This window comes from Macrobrachium nipponense, chromosome 41 (assembly GCF_015104395.2).
Source record: "Macrobrachium nipponense isolate FS-2020 chromosome 41, ASM1510439v2, whole genome shotgun sequence".
Taxonomy (NCBI): Eukaryota; Metazoa; Arthropoda; class Malacostraca; order Decapoda; family Palaemonidae; genus Macrobrachium; species Macrobrachium nipponense.
Window position 1 is genome coordinate 50426295 of NC_061102.1, and position 15948 is coordinate 50442242.

The 15948-nt window shown below is 40.0% G+C and overlaps 1 long non-coding RNA gene across 2 annotated transcripts in view; it reads right to left on the minus strand.

Moving 5' to 3' along the window:
• Nucleotides 1-15598, minus strand: part of LOC135212756 (uncharacterized) — an 819431-nt gene extending 803833 nt beyond the window's left edge. For both annotated transcript variants that reach the window (XR_010313982.1, XR_010313981.1), the window contains exon 1: nt 15076-15598. This is a non-coding gene — a long non-coding RNA (uncharacterized LOC135212756). The remainder of the gene's footprint in view (nt 1-15075) is intronic.
• Nucleotides 15599-15948: the final 350 nt, after the last annotated feature.

Sequence of the window (15948 nt, forward strand, 5' to 3'; positions counted from 1 at the left end):
GCCTCCCCCAACCATTGTTGTCTATTGGAGGAGGTAAGCCAATATCAGTAGCTTCCAGCGTCACAGACTTGAGGGCTGCATTCTCTTCTGGTGTACGGAGGTCTGAGGAAAAAACTATCTCAGCCAATATTGCATCCACTTGCGATAGGGAGACTCCCTCTGCACAGAGATGCTCTAGAGACAGAGTGGGACACAAATAAAGTCAGTTCTGGGTCTACCTAAAAGACAGCTATTAGTATCTCTGAAAGAACATGAAATTTCCTCTGGTGGGTACTGTCTCATCCTTGCGATCATTAAAGACATATTCCAAAGATCACAATAGGTCTCTCTAACTCTGTAAGAGAGAAACACTCACCAGAGCCCTTGGTGATCTCTTAATCTTTCGATGTACATCACGTCCAGTCCACAAACCAGACCAGGAACATAGGCATATGTGTCATAGGCCGACCTGTCCAGCTCCCATCTTCTATTAAAAAAATTCTGGAGGGGGAACAAGTATGATATCACGAATATCCTCACCCTGCCTGGTGAAGACCAAAGTCCTGGCAGGTAAGCAAGGCTGCAGGCAGTTGTCAACTCACTATGATGTCCATCTAGGTCAGGGAGAGTGGTCTCACTCATGTGAACGCAAGCAGAGGGTCTCCTGTGGTCGTGCCTCAATCTATTTAAAGCCCAAGTCATCTGCAACGGAAGACGACTGAGTAGGGGCCCACTCCTGCCTTGCCCGAGCAATCAAACTGGTTGTCAGGCCATAGTCCCGGGGTGCCTGGGTCAGTTCTCTTTGAGAGAGAGAGAGAGAGAGAGAGAGAGAGAGAGAGAGAGAGAGAGAGAGAGAGAGAGAGAGAGAGAGCACTCTCTTCTAAGGCTACTGGTTACCAAAACACCTGAAAAAAAGAAGTAAGGTTAGATTATTACATTCATGTTACAATAATGAGGATAAGTTTAGATTATTACACTCATGTTACAATGATGAGGATGAACCTTAAAAAAGTTTCTTTACAGTCCAAAACATGTCCATGTTTTGGACTGTAAAGAAACTTTGTAATTTCGGTTAGGGTCAATCTGTTTAGGTTTGTGACCATGTGATATCCGATAATCCTGGATTATCTCTTTTAATTTTTAACCTTTTGACAATTAACAATCTGGTATTCTTGATCTTGTTGTGTACCTGAGACCTTTCTCTACAATTGTATTTCATTCACTCCTTGACAATGTCTTAGTAAAGACGAAAGCGCTTGGATTTCTGACTATTATTTTCCTGTGGAATTCGCTTATATATATATACATAATATATATATATGTAAGAATTACTTATATATAAAACCAGTGACCTGGGGTCATGGCATTAGGAGGGTTTTACGTGACCAAAGCAGACCTAGATTACGCTATGCGCTGTCTGCAGTAGCCTGATCTAGCTCTAAGCTTTGTCAACATTTTTATGTTATGATAACTTTGCAAATCACAACAACTCCAATGGGAAGAGGACCTGTTAACCTACGCCGGAAACTTGTAACTTCCGAGCCGGCAGACTACGTATGTGTTTTTATATGAATTGCTGAGATAGCTAATGTTCCGCTATCGACGCGATGCTTTAGAGATGGCAGTTTCCACGCCAACTATCAAACATACGGTCGTCCGACCGAGCTGCATCTCCTAGTATGGAGTTACAGAATAAAGTTGTTAACTTGTTCAACTAGCCTGTTTGAATCATCTCCTCTAAACAAGAAAGAACCTCTCTACTAAGATATCCAAGGGAGATGAGAGGAACCAAACATTACTTACGGATGACAGCCGTAAGGAAAGAACAAAAAGTCTATCGCCAAGCGATAAGACATTAGAAGTGGTGGCAGCGTATAAACGAAGAACATAATTAACAAGACCCATATCAGCCGACCGAAGGTCTACAAGAACTAACTTCCACCTTCAACATCAAACGAAACAGAGGAAACGGGATCTTCAATCAACGCAACAGTTTATGAAGACGCAACTATGTCCTTCATCGAGAGGAATACAAGCATTTAAACACTGACGTTGAGCAACTGTTGTCACTTATCTTCGAGAATCTACACCGGACGAGAGCAGCATTGAACATCAACGGAAAGAAGAAAACAAACACAGGGAACATCACCCGTTCACGAGCAAGGACGCAGAGTGGACAGCTATACGCAGTAGTGCAAGGACGGAGGCTATGACGTCATCAATCTTGGCCTTCCCAGAGCATCGTACACCGAGAGAAGACCGTGACGTCATCACGACTTCCGACGCGAGACGTCATCCCATGTCAACAATCCTTCGCAATATAATCTGGAGCTAAGTACCATTTTTATCTATTCAGGTCTTTTCCTCAGTGAAGTGTTGTTCATCAAGAGTCGATCGTCCAGTATTCTGGGGGTGAGTTGTTCGCCATATTAATCTTCCTTCATTACAGAACTTATCTTCAACTACGAGGTTCTCGCCCGCAGATTAATTTTTTTTTTCTCTTTTCTAGTTGTCATTAACCATTTCTTGCAGGAATTCTCCGTATAATATTTTATAATATTATCTGTATTTTTGTATCTTTTGGGGGATTTTCCTATTATTATAACACTTATACAGTACATTGCTTATGCGTTTACGTAGTGGTCGAGTGTACTCTTATAGATATTTTGATAGGATTGCAAGGAATAGAAGTGATAAGAAAAAAGTGAAAGCCGAAATGGCAACCACTCCGGCTGGCAACCCCAACGTGGTGACTCTCGTTAGCGCGAGGTCAGCGATTGTCCCTTTTCAAGGTCGGGTCAATGGGTTTCTGCCGTCAAAATGTTGAGGCATGGATCTCATCTGTAGACGCTCATTTAAATGCAAAAAGCATCACAGACCCAGCAGTACAATTACAGGAGGCCAAGAGCTTCGTTGACTTTGCGAAAGGCGACGCAAGTGCGTATCTAAGGGGGGTTTCTTTCCAAGAAGCGCTTACATGGGACGAGTTCAAAAATAGGTTACGTGCCGTGTATGGGGGTGAAGAGGCTTTAGATGTAGTATTGGCGTTGAGAAATATCCTTAACCAAGCCTCCATGACTCAGCTCAATGTTTGTAGAGCGGGCGGCGCTAATTGCCGACCGGTCTAAATGAATATCAGGATAGTTTATGTAACTCCGTGGGTTGCGGGTGCTAAAATCAAAGTGAAAGATTTTATCCGTTTGATCTACCTTACGTCTATCACTGTAAATGTTGCCTGAGCGTTAGTACGGTGTTTTTGATAAAAAATTGCAGCCCGACAGTACGGAATTAGATGTGTATAAACAAATCAAAAAACACATGTCTGTTACCGACCTAGATCCTTCGCTCATTCAAGTTTTTGCAAAAAATGAGAACAAGCCACAACAAGTAAATGTGGTACATAATAATAATCAAGTTGCAGGGATGGTTTGTTATAACTGTAAACGACCAGGTCACATGATTTCAGACTGTCGGACACGTTTTTGTTAAATACACAATAGTTCAACTCATTCATATAACCGTTGCGTACTCGAGGAATCAACAGCAAAATGCTACAAACACGCAACCAGTTGCTAGTGCAAATAAAAAGAAGGGTCCGCTCAGTACTATAAGAAGAAACAACCAAACGGAAATTCTGCACAACAGCAGAAACAAACAAATCGTGCTTCAGGTACCTCTGTTCCTGGGCCGTCTAGCCAGAACTCGCAAGGGCAAGCGAATTTTCAGGGTGTGATAAACAAAACAAAATACCACGTAGTTCACTCCAAGGGGGGGAGAGGGCGATGTTGGGTCATCAATATCAACATCTTTTGTATCAAATAATCAGTTTTAATCATTTATCAGATCATTGTGAGACAATTGATTTTCCTATGAAACACACGGCCGAATCAAAAAAATCTGTGCAGGTTCCCGTAGATTTGCAACAAATTCATGCAATTATTAGTCAAAACGAGTTGCGACCAACCTTACATGCAGTAAATTTGGACCATAAGTCATTCACTTTGTTTCTTTGATTCTGGTAGTCCACGTAATATAATGGATTTAAGGACTCATCATTTACTCTTTTCAAATTTCCCTATAGAAAAGTCCGGAATAAGGCTCTCAGGCATTGGGAATAATGAATTAAATGTTGTGGGCGTAACTCATGTACAGTACAAGGTCGGTAAGCGCACGTTTGCTGATACCTTTGTCGTTGTACAAAACATTAATATGTATCCCGCAGTAATTATCGGATACCCGTCTATGGGCACTCAAAATATTATCTTAGCACCTGCAAAACACGGCGTGTATATCAAAGGGAAATTCTATAGGTCTTCTAACACCCTAAAATCTGTTTAGATAATAAAGAGACAGACAGAGTTGTCACTTACATTACGGAACCAATCACCTGTCTCATGAACCAAGAAATAATACAGGCAACCCAACAGAACTCTCGCTCACCCGTAATATCAGCTTGCACGCAAACTCTCGAGCCTAACGTAAACTTCAAATATATTAGTGCGTGTAAAAAGAACCTTGCCAGGATCTGAAACATTAATCCTTTCCGAAACTCTGAAAAACACACAGATTATCCGTCACACAAGCCGTTTATACAGTCGGCTCACAACAACAATGTAATATCGAAGTCTGTAATCATTTGAATACCACTTTAGTAATCCACAAAAATCAACATATCTTGGATGCCGAAGTTTGATAAACATCGCATTCTTACCTTAGCTGAGATAAATCACGCTCAATCAGTCGCGGATGAAACCCTTTTGCAATCTATAAAGAATAAAATCAATCAGGACATTCAAGAAGAAGAAATTCAGCAGAAATTTTTGAATCTGTTAACTTAAAATATCATGATTTTTTTTCACTACGGATGGAACCTTAGGAAAAACGGATGTCATCGAGCATCAAATCAGGCTCAAGGACAAACAGAAAGTAATCTATGTACCTTCGTACCGACTTCCTATGAAATTTCAGAATGAGATAACAGAGGAAGTAGTAAAAGTGTTAAAGGAAGGAGTCATTAGGAAATCAAACAGCCCTTATAATTTTCCGTTAATAGTAGTACCGAAAAAAGATCGAACTTGGCGGATATGCGTAGATTTTCGTCGTTTAAAGAACGAAGAAACAATCCCTGACAGATTCCCAGTACCATGTACCGATGATATCCTATCTTTACTAGGCCAGAATAAATATTTCACAAGCCTAGACTTACTAAAAGGATTTCATCAGATTCCGATGGAAACAAGAAAGTATCCCATACACTGCCTTCAGCACAGCCAGGGGACATTATGAATTTTTGCGTATGCCTTTTGGTTTACGTGGTGCTCCTATCACTTTTACTCGTATGATAAACGTCGTGTTTGGAGACTTGTTGGGAGATATCCTACATGCCTACATGGATGACTTAGTAATCTTTTCCAACACATTAGAAGAGCATTTACGTAAATTGGAGTTAGTGTTACAAAGGTTAAGGCAGCATAATTTAAGGGTAAAGATAAGTAAGTGTGAATTTTTTAAAACAGAACTAGTCTATCTAGGTTTCACGGTTTCTAGTGAAGGTCTTAAAGTCGTCCACGATGAAGTGTCGGCTATCCGTAACTTTCCGATACCTACTAACGTCAAGGGAATACAGCAATTTTTAGGATGCAGCGGTTATTATCGCCGCTTCATCCGCAACTACTCAATCATAGCCGCTCCCCTAACCGATCTTATAAAAAAAAAGGGCGTAGATTTCGTATGGTCTGAAATTCATCAACAGGCGTTCGATAAATTGAAAGATGAACTGTGTAGTTCTCCTATCTTGAAATTTCCTGACTTCAATAAGGAATTTTTCATAGCAACAGACGCCTCAGACCTAGGAGTAGGTGGGGTATTGCTTCAAACAATATGATAGACAGTTTTTCCCTATAGCTTTTATCACGTAAACTGAGACCTTCCGAAAGTAAATATGCAGTAATAGACAAGGAAGGGCTCGCTATTGTTAATTCACTCGTGCACTTTAAATTCATAATTTACGGTTATCCCGTCAAGGTTCTCACTGATCATAAGCCCCTAACCGACTTCTTAAAGGCTTTAGTCACAGCCCCCAAGCGAACTCGGTGGCACATGATCATCAGGACTTTGGCGCGAGGATCGGTATTTACCTGGGAAAGCAAATATCATTGCTGACGCATTATCACGCAACCCATCTTCATCTTGTACCGAGCCATTAGCTGAATTAATAGATATCTCAACCTCCATGCCCGTTGTTAAAACTATATCCACAGGAAGATCTGGGCTGGAGTGCTGAACTATACAGACGGAACAAAGAAAAGATCCGCAAATAGAAAAAATCATCATTGCGTTAAACGGAAATCCGAAGGAAAAAGAATACCTAAAGTATAAGCAGCAGAATTATATCCTACAGGAAAATATCCTGTGTAGATCCGTGACGAGGAAAACCCGCAAACACACCGCAGTTGAATAACAACCAGGTGGTGGTGCCTATCTCACTCATACCCACTGTCTTAAAGTGGTTGCATGAAAATCCACTGCACGGACACCCGGGTTATACCTTGATGTCACAGAAAGCCAAATCCTTATTATTTTATTTGGCATACGATGCTTACAGATATAAAAAAGCACATAGCAAATTGTCGCACTTGTCAAGAATACAAAGGGCACACGAAGACACCTGTCAGCCTAGGGGCTTACCCCGTGCCAAATCAACCCTTTGAAAGAGTACATTTAGATTTATTACACAGGATTCTACGAGTCAGACAGAGGAAATAAGCACCTCATAGTAATTATAGACGCTTTGACTCGATATACAGAACTTATAGCGCTTAAACAAAAACGCTGGTCGAGTGCGCTAGGAAGTTTTACGAGTGCTACATTTGTAGACATGGAATTCCACACATCATTATCTCAGACTCGGGCGGGGAGTTCAATAATCATTTCCTTAACTCCTTGTGCGAATTCCTTAGTATAAAGAAAATCAATACCATGATCTATCACCAGAGTCTAATGGGCTAGTGGAAAGGGCAAATCGTAAGGTTTTAAAACATTTTAAGGGTCACCCTAGGGGGGGCAGATCCCATCTGGGACATTGCCATACCTGCGGTACTAAGCACACTTAATCACTCGTACCACGTGTCTATTAAAATGACACCGCACGAGGCACTGTACGGTATCCCGCCCGAAGAACGCCTTTCCACATCTTAAAGCCTACAACTAATTTATCAAATCCTCTAAAGGATGTTATGGATGCAAAGCATAAGTCGATATAATATAATTCGTAAGAATTTAGAAGAAGCACAGATCATAATGAAAAAAAATCATGATAAAATAGCTAAGCCAACTAGAACATATGCCGTGGGCGATCAGGTATACATACAAGTATACGTGCGTAAAGGTTTAAATTATAAACTGACACCTAAGTTTGAAGGCCCGTTTAACATTTTAGAAAATTTAACGGCCAATAGAGTTAGGGTTCAAAATGTATCCAAACCCACTGATGTGAGAATAGTCCCATTGGCACATATCAGAATCTAAAGAAAGGTAGATGGAGTGAGGGAAAAAATGGTTGTATTTATGAAACTTGGTGTAATAATATTATATATATATATCTATTAATCATATTGTATGTAAAACCTATTCTTTTACGCGAGTTATTACATCTGTTTTACTCATTGCAGTTTTTCAAAACATTATATATATGTATATATATATATACAGCTACTTTCAAAAGGCATATATCCCCTCTTATACTGTATGAAATGTTAGAATAGAGTTTGCAACATTTTTTCAGATTCCTAGCTAGCTTAGAGATACGATATTTAAAATGTGTATTCAGATTTCTGCAATACATATATAAAAGAATATATAACGTAGAATGTAGTAAGAGAGAGGTTTGCTTTGTTCATTCGAAACTAGGATTGTTTCCATATTATGTCAGCGCCTTGAGATTAGAGGAACTCCGAGATCTCCATTTGCTTTCCTAATATGTCAACACGTTTGATTAGAGACCTCGAGGTCTTCGATCGATCTGGCGCATTGTGCCAGGCTGGCGCTTCTGGCGCATTGCGCCAGGCTGGCGCTTTTGGCGCTTCTGGCGCTTTTTGCCTGCTTCCTGTCCGAAGAGTAGAGTAGCAGAGCTTGGAGCCAGATACGTCTGTCCTTCCAGTCGATTTCTTTACAGGAAGGAAAGAGTCTTTTCTTCTAGGAGTATCCTTTTTTAGAACTCATACTAATGAGGAGATCTGCTCTTAGCATTTTTAAGAGAATCTTGGTAGCTGTATCCTCTTCTTCCTTATCCGAGAACGGGGAAAGAGGTCTAGAGGATGTAGGAAACTCCGAGTCGAGAGCTGGTGCAACAATGGCACTCTTAGATCTCTTCCTCTCGCATGGAGATTCTTCAGGAAAACATTCTGGGCTCGAATCCAAAGTCGGTGCCTTCCAACTCCTTTTCAACAGGCGAGAAAGTTCGTCCGAACTCCAGCCCTTCCTTTGAGGAGAAGAATCTGATGACGAGAAGCACTTTTTTAGGATGCTTTTCCTATAGCTACCCTTGGCAGTCCGCGACACAACAGAATCTGCCGAGGGGACGCCTGATCGGTGGGGATTCTCCATCACCTCCGAAAGGCTGTCGACATTCCTTCTCCTCTGGGCCTGGGAGCTTGGAAGAGGTCTAGGCCTGGGAGCGAGATAGAGCCGATCAGACGCACCCTCCACTACACTGGGAACACTTACGTCACTTTCACTGTGCTTACCTCACTAACTTGCATTTGAAGCTCCATCCTTTTGAGGGCAGCTTTTAGATCTGCAATCTTCGATGAAGGATTTGCAGTCTTTGTAGTACAAGAGGAAGCAATTATAATTTTAGGATTAGGTGGTACACTAATTGGCTCGTTAGAACGAGACCTACTTATGCTTCTGGAGGAAGCCTTTCTAGCCCTATCCATACCTAATTTCCTTAAATACGAATTTAGCATCTTCCATTCTTGCTCATCCAAATCTACACATTCATTACAGGTGTTAGTTACAGAGCATTCATTCTGCCTACACCCCTTACAAACCGTGTGAGGGTCTACCGAAGCTTTCAGTAGCCTCACCGTACAACCCTCATTCACACACAGTCTTCTAACTGAAACGCTAGAGTCCGACATTCTGAGAAAAATCCAAATCCAAATCCAATTAACAGTCCACAAAAACGTATGCCCAACCAAAGATCCAATACGTCACCAATTAAACCAGTCTAGAAGATCAATAGCGATGAAACACGAAAATCAAGTCAGAGAAAATCTGAATTAGAAAACGGGAATGGTTCCTATTCCTGCCACCCAGCGGCAGGGCGGTAGATCACCTGACCTACCTGTAGCGTGTGCCGCGAAATTCGAATTTCTGTCGGGGACGACGGAGTCTATAGCTAAGTATATATCTGACAGGGAAGTTGAATGTATAAAAATTTACATTTCAACCATTACTACTGCAGTTTTGGAATTGATGTTATTTTCTTGAACTTGAACGCATGTGCTCTGAATGGTTCTTAACTTACCCAACCTTGGGTAGTTTATTCGAATTTTACAAAAGTAGACAATATTTCTTGGGAAATATTCCATAAACTTACCTTAGGGTGAAGGAGAACTAATGATAGGATTAGTGTCCTCGTATTTTACTAGTTGTGTATTTCCCCACCCAAAGTCCTTGCTTTCTACTGGGGTCCCCAAACTACAGGATATCAGACTAAAGGCAAGGTCCACTTTCTCTAAAAGTACTAATTTTCAAACAAAACTAATATGAAATATACATTCAAAACACTTAGAACAATAGAAAAATAAAACGAATCCTTCCAAGGCCAAAATGGGAACCAAAATATCTAACAGTTGAGGTCTGGTAAATATAAAGGAAAGAACTACGAATGTTTTTATACACTCTTTTGGCTAATCAATACAGAAAAGCGTATAGAATGCAGCAGGGCCAGTGGTAGGAACTGCAGGGCTCAATTAGAAAACTGAAAACTGATTGGTTTATATTGCATGTAGTAGCTATAACTGTTTAAACCAAAAAAAAACAATTTTTGTCTAATATGAAAATGATTCTTAAACTAAAAGCTTCTGTTAATACACTGCTCCCCCCATATTTGTGGGGGATGCATACCAGCACCTCCCCCCCCCCACCACCTGCAAACAGTTAAAACCCTCATAAAAATGCTTAACACTGCCTATTTTGTTAGTTAAAACTCAAGGAAAATCCACTAAAATGTTTATACCTGGTTTTTTAATAGTTTTATAACGAAGTGTGCATTTTACTATACTGATAAAAAATACAAGATTTTGTGAATATTTCTCATAGAAAAATTCTACGAATATGCGAATTTTCAGCAAATAATGGGTAGATACGGTCAATACAGAAATCCGCAAATGTCGAGAAAGCTAAAAGGGGGTCCACTGTACGTATACCTAATATGCGTTATCATGTGAGGAACCATATTTTCCTCATTCAACATTTCATGTTCTTAGTAGCGGTTTATTCTCTTAAAATACAGAAAAGGATTCTAACAGTAACTCTGCCAAGGGTCCCAAATAGGCTTAAAACCAGCCGCATATTCCCTAACTGTAACCAAGTAACAAGACCTTCGCTGAAAAAAGCAGGACGCCATATCTTAAAACTACCATAGACATAATGAGAAATTCAGCCTTTTGTCTTTTCACTTTCATTCCCTGGGTCAAATTCCCATATGTATACTAGTATTAGTCCAGTTTTTGGTTGGTCTAGGGTACCAATCCACAGCAACCCAGACTATGGCAGTTGCTGTTTTTCTATGCAGTTTTACCTACTGAACAAGAATTTCAAGTAATATTTATTCGGAAGACTGTAATTTACCTTTGAACTCTATCCTACGGTAAAGGGGACCCCCATTGGGAACCAGGGTTTTGGGTGGGGACAAAACACTGGGGAGAATTATTCCATTCTACTCTATCCTACGGTAAGAGGGACCCCAGTGGGAATCGGGGTTTTGGGTGGGGAGAAACCACTTGGGGGGAGGTTTTGCCGTGTTATTGAGGTATTTCCCATTATTTATGACATTTAAAACACGAAATACAATAAAAAATAAGAGATAACAAAAGCATCGACAGTGGAGCCGTTTCACATCCAAATCCCATCTACTACTACTACTATTGCAACACCGAATCCTACTACACATACGCTAGTTGTAAGGGAGCTTTTGCTCTAAACACAGACTTCTTAGTGAGGAAAAAAATGGGGGTGTACGGGAAGGGTACATGTATTTAGCCAATCACGTTGCAGTATGACCCCTACATTGCTATAGGACTGAGTGAAGAATTGGGGGGTATTCATACATTGAGTTACATAAATTCATTTTCCTAATTTGTTTTTTAAACATGTTATATGAATTCTAGTGTTTATTCCTGTTTCCTTTATCATAGTAGTATTTGTATTTGTTTTGGCATGTTCTCACCTAATAATTTTGCCATATATACCTTGAAATATTAAGTTATAACTGAGGACAGACACCTGAAAATGCCTACGTGGTTGGACTAGAAGTGGGTGTTAGGACGATTCGATACCTACCTTCCTGTCGGTTACGTGAAATTGCAAGTTACTTGGGATATTTCATACATGATTTATACACAACTCACTCCCTTCCCTTTCCAGTATTCACGTCTGACTGTTTGCGTTCCATCATTAAGAATACATTTCATACCCATAACAATTTCTGTTATAATTTGACCTTATTGGAACATCTACTTATATATATTCCATTATATCATTTTACACACATTTCAATTTACACCTTTTTCTCCCTTCTCTTTCCATTATCCACCTCTGTCTATTTACCCTCATAATTTAACAATTCCTTTCTCACCCATAAAAAATTTTTGGATAAAATTTTATTAATTATTAGAAGATTTTCATTGCTTGTGTCTTGGGCTACCTTCAAGTTTGTCTTCCTTTACTGGTTGTGGGGGTGGGGGGGGGGGGGGATATGGGGGCTCGCAAACTAGGTCAAATAATATATTCTATTAGGTTAGGTTAGGTTAGGATAGGTTGATTAGGTTAGTATGTTAACCTCTATGTTGGTCTTCCTTCATGTTTGTCTTTCTTGAAGGGGGGGTTACGGTCAGGTAACACTTTTCTACTAGGTTAGGTAGGTTAGGTTGGTTTTATCTCTTAGTCTACCTTCAATTTGTCTTTCCTTTTCGGGAGGTGGGGGGGGGGAGCCCCCGGCGTCAGGTAAACACATTTCTCCTAGGTTAGGTTAGGTTGGTTATATTTTAATCTACCTTCAAGTTTGTCTTCATTTATGGGGGTCCCCCACCCCCCCGGTCAGGTAATATGTTCTACTAGGTTAGGTTAGGTTAGCTTGGTTAGGTTAGTATGGTAACCAATATGTTGGCCTTCCTTCAATTTTGTCTTTCTTTAAGGGGGGTTACGGTCACGTAACACGTTCTACTAGGATAGGTTAGGTTAGGTTGGCGAAGTTAGGTTTTTTTATATCTGAGTCTAACTTCAAGTCTGTCTCTTTTTACGTGTTGGGGGGGGGGGTATGGGTGGGCTTCGGCCCCCCGGCCAGGTAATATGTTCTAATTGGTTAGGTTACACAACATTACATTGCAATATTATTTCCTTTAACAATAATTCACAATGCCTTAGGTTTCATGGAAATAAATGACACTAAGTTTTACGATTTTACAGAGTTCACATTGTCTCTTCAACTGGCCTCTCTGATTTCTTGTACTGACCGTTCATTACAAGATGCTGTTCACGTATGTGTTACGCAGTATTGCACATTTTTTTTTTCCTTTTATGAAAATACAATGTTAGTTCCCACATACGTGTGAAATCAACCCCCTCGAAGTACCCGCCCACAATTCTTCCGACCAATCAGAAGCCTTGTCACCAATTCGCTACCTATACCAAATTGAACAGATTGCGTTATAAAATCATTCAGCAAGAAGTATTCACAGTGTTAACACCCCACACTCCACACTCTCAAAGTGACCGTGTTTCACCAGTAATATTGTTAAAAATTCTGTTACGATATATGGACATTGTAATATAATTTTGGGAAACCTATCTGTGTTCGTGATTCATTTCGTATTTGGCCAAAAATCTGTTCAAGATTCAAGATGGGCAGACTTTCAAGAATCGAAGACCAAGAATTGAAGACGAGGACGAGATTCGGCATACCTAAGTGGGTATCTGAATTGTACCATCTGCCCCTTTAAGGTAAAGTTCCCAAACTATATTCCCCTATAGTCAGAACAATCATGGTTTAGTAATTTTCAGTTAGAAGTGTTAGATTTTGTTGGTTAGTTATCGTTATTTGCCATATCCACTACCCAACGACCCATCGTCACTTAACCAACTCGTACCTCCAGTGGCCCCCGCCCCAGTACCCCACCTTCCCCTTAGTGAACACATGGCTCCATGGTGGTTGCGGAATTCAAACATGGGGGCTGTGTTTACATTTCACCAAACACTTGGTAGGTCGGTCTATAGAACTATTCCACGGAGATCTAGATTATGGCAGTTGACGTTTTCCTATGTTATTTTACTTGCTTTACAAGAGTTTAAGGGAATATTTTTTTCGTTCCACTGGAACTAAACTTTAATTTACCTTTGAACTCGCTACGTCGACCCATTGGTACCGTCATGTAGTAGTCTTCAAAGGTAAATTTCTGCTTAGGCTAGTTACAGTTGTCCGAATAAATATTACTTTAAAATCTTGTACAGCAAGTAAAATAACACAGGAAAACGTCAATTGCCATAGTCTAGGCCACAGCGGATTGCTTCTGTAATAATACCCAGTTTTTTTTTTTTTTTTGCCATGCCCCTTGGTTTGGTTAGGTTAGTTCAATTAAGGACCTTATGTGTAATTTGGGTGTGGGAAATATAACATGGTTATTTTCAAGATTCTAAGGTCACCTTTTTTCAGGGAAGGTCCCAGTACTCTGTTACAGTTGGGGAATATGCATCCTGTGGGGATGGTTGGGTAATTTTTCGGAAGACTCCAGCCAGCCATCTTTGCATGAAGAACAATTTAGGGTTTTTAATGCAAAAATGGCTCGGAACATTTTGGGTTTTTCATGCATAAATAGCTAGGAAATAATAGGGCACTAAAAGAACCTAAAATACCATCCACACATAACCCATGGACATTTACCGGTTACAATTTTGCCATACCTATTAGCTATGGAAGTCTTACTTTGATTAATTATTGTTCTGTTGTTAGGCATTTGTAAAATTTGTGTATTGAGGGGAAGTTGTTTATCTTGATGTGTTTTACCCAAGAAAAATACAAGATATGGTAATTCTAAGCCCTCATTAAAGTAATATTTATTTGGAAGACTGTAATTAACCCCCAGGGTCCAGTACTAAACACGGCGAAATACATTGGACGCCCCAATCCCTAGTGGATGTTGTATTTGCGGTTACGTTTCTTGCAGGGTAATTCTAAAGAATAGTTCTGCACGGACTGCGAGGAACGTAACCGCGGATACGACATCCACTAGGGATTGGGGCCTCCAATGTATTTCGCCGTGTTTAGTACTAGCCCCTGGGGGTTAATTACAGTCGTCCGAATAAATATTACTTTAAGTTATTGTTCAGTAAGTAAAATAACATAGGAAAACGTCAACTGCCATAGTCTACTTTACCGCAGAATGAGGGCTTAGAATTACCCAAGATATAATGTGGGATGTGACTGGAGTCTTCCGAAAAAATAACCATGGTTTGTACTACATATGACGTATGGAAGCACCGGTTCCTTGGGAATGAACTTTCCAAGAAAACACAGCAAATTTAGGTATCAAAATTTTCATTATTATCTCGCCTTTATTGGCTTGTGTACACCCTTTTCCATATTGTTCAGCACACAAATTATATTAGGTAATCATATTCACTGATGACAGAACAAGCCTAGGCGTCCATTGCACAGGTAGGACTACTAGCCTAACCGGTACCAGGTAGTTGCAGAGATAGAATTCCGTGCTACTTACTAATATAGGATATAGCAGCCTGGAATTAAACAAAAAGTATACCAAAAATTATAGCAGTAAATCAGATTAACCCAAAATAAAGATACATAACACTTACCCGAGAAAAACGTGGTACCTAGTACTAGGTACTTCATCTCGAAACGTCTACTAGCCTACCTACTAGGCCTATGTTTCAATTTGACACCACATTCGACCACCTTTGCAAAACTTGACCTCAAGTTCGTCTCGTTTAGTATTTCTCCAGTTTTTGGGACGATAATGTAGTAGCCAAGCTATTTGTGCTTGCAACTGGTTACCTTACGAGTTGCTTCAAGGGTATTTCTGGCCCACGGAGCAGAATACTTGAGGCTCCACCGTCTTCCATTCTCCATTGACGCAATGGCTTCCAACTTCCCTAGGACGCTTTGTGGAATAATTTAGTATAAACCCAGTCATCCATGTAATATATTTCTGGGACAAACACAATGGGCGTCCCTGAAGTTCTTGCTAAAATCACAATACACAAAAGATTAAACTGATAGTTTTTCTAGCACTACATGTAATTGCAATTACATTTACTCGTACGGAAGATGGTGGTTTAAACTTTAAAAGGCCGCAATGACACTGAGTGACAAGTGACAACTGACGAGACAACAACCAACTGGCCAACTTAGGCAGTGGTCCTTTCAAAAAAATTTTAAGAGATTGAATAAATTACCGATATTATGTCTAATTTGATTTATAAGATTTTTCAAATTAACTGTTACGTATATATACAATTCTATATGAATGAGTTCTGACTGACGTCGAATCTACACATATGAGATGACGGCATCCCTAGGAGATTGACAAGTGCTTCTGCCCAAATCTGAATCCTAGGCAGATGCACTTATATATATCATATGTATAATAATAATAATTCCCCTTGAGTGTAAATTATTCTGAGGGTATAGTGAACTTGGAATTAAGCGGTATTTTTGGTTTACTTTTT